The following is a 2,104-nucleotide window of genomic DNA, read 5'->3' on the forward strand; positions in this document are numbered from 1 at the left end:
TTCAAATACAACTACGTATGTGTTTGTAAGCAAAACTAAGCATGCTGCCTTTCTATAAGCAGTCCTAATTGTCTTCTGAACAATCATTTCACAATTTTTTTGAGTTGTAAAGAGTAGTGCAGGCATGTATGGTAATTATTTCACAACTTCGTTACATGCAATATGCTCAAGAGATATTATAAGATGAGGTGTCACCAAATACTAGTTAAATACCCGTGATTTGCTATGGATTTGATGATGTGTTATCAAATTTTTTTATATGAAATAGTTATTTTAATTTGAATTTATATGTAGATATCAATCTATATTTAACTGGTTTTTAATATCAAAAAATTTAAGGGCTAAATTATAAAACTATAGTGAGGATAGGTGGTGGTGACAGATTCACTGCCACCACCACTACTCTTTTTATAGGAGTATAGAAATTATTCAATGAGGGCTTAGCCCGCGTTCACCCAAGGGGGTGGTAACGCCGGCATGAAAAACGTAGTAAAGATTAGCATATGATTAATTAATTAATAATTATTAAAAAATATAAAATAGATTAATATGATTTTTTAAAACTACTTTCCTACAGAAAATTTTTGCAAAATACACACCGTTTAACAGTTTGGAAAGCGTGCGCGTGGAACCAAAGGAGGTAAGGTAACTTATACCCCTGGGCGAACGCGGCCTTAGAGGTCATCAGGAGGAGTAACCAAGTGATGGATATCCTTTACCCCAACTGAGAGGGACTAGCCCCAGGGCACCTAAGCCATGATAGGTAACAGTGCCATAGAAGTTGCGCGAGATAACACCTAGATGAACATATCTATGCTATAGGACAATACAAGGAACATTTGTGCGTAATAGTTGCACTTTCGAGTTGGACACAATATTGTTTGCTTGAAATTGGAATCTCACAAAACATTCCATGGGATAAAAAATAGAATTTATCATACATAATATTTTGCTGAGAATGTAAGTAGTGGCTAACAAAAAGGGAGAACATTAAATCATTGCAAACAAGGAAATGCTCATAAAACTAGTTTATGATATATTAAAATGGATCCATCCATCCTTGTGTATATGACTGGTTACGGTTTTTCTTTTTCGTAGCAACTCATATCCATCACTTGGGGAAGTGCCTCATGATCCCAACATCTTTGAGCATCACATGAATTTGGTTTGCCATCAATCATAGTGTTCCATCCGTAGCTAGAACTAGGAACATGGTGAGTCATCGGTTTAACATCTTCACCGCTAAGAAGGAATTGCTGATTGGGTGTAGTGGTCACAGAATGCTGCACATGCATCGCATTAGATAACATAGCATAATTCTGGTAGAGTCGGTTAATCGCTCCCCTTATCATGCCCTTCACCGAGCCAAGCACAATACTGAATTCTTCTAAGTCTTCTTGGGACATATCTCCAACCTTGCTATCCAATAAACACATCACTCTCCCCCCACTTTCCATCTTGGCGGCCTCTTGTAGCAACTTCATTTTTTCATTCTGAGCTTGCAGTTGTTTCTGCAGCTCTACATGTTGCTGATTCAACTCATGCAATGCGATGGTCACACTATTATCACAATGCATCCCAACACCTAATAAAGTGGAATAATGTTCTCCAGCCGTCGTAGCAGCATGGAAGCGTGTAAGAACAGATCCAGCAGACGGCGCACCAAAGGAGTAAAAATTACCAGCTGGAGATTTGACGAGCATGGCGACCTCTGCGCCGCAGAGGGCGTAGAGCTCGCTGGCCTTCTTGAACGCACCAGCACGACGCTTGGAGAAGCAAACCTGCCGTGCTTCGTCGTTCTTGATGCGATCGATCTCAATCTTCCGCTTGGTCATTGTTCTTCGCCTCTATGTTGTCTCAAGATAATATGGAGATAATTGCATGTGTGTGGCAAGGTGATAGCATATATATATGTGGTTTTATAGCGATAATAAAGGAGAGAAAACGGGAAAGTTTGAGAAAATAGGTATGGATGCGTCCCTCTCGTATTGGCGCTGAAAACACTAACAACATGTTGAGAATATCTATAGGTGTGTATGCGTCCATGACATTGTTGCGTCGGATATCCAAGAAACACGTTGGGGATCATATATAAGCGTGTACA

At 39.5% G+C, this 2,104-nt stretch overlaps 1 pseudogene; it reads right to left on the reverse strand.

Moving 5' to 3' along the window:
* Positions 1-1,111: 1,111 nt before the first annotated feature.
* On the reverse strand, positions 1,112-1,835 carry LOC102707131 (annotated as a pseudogene).
* Between the last annotated feature and the right edge of the window lie 269 nt (positions 1,836-2,104).

Source organism: Oryza brachyantha, chromosome 6, assembly GCF_000231095.2.
Source record: "Oryza brachyantha chromosome 6, ObraRS2, whole genome shotgun sequence".
NCBI classification, from domain to species: Eukaryota; Viridiplantae; Streptophyta; class Magnoliopsida; order Poales; family Poaceae; genus Oryza; species Oryza brachyantha.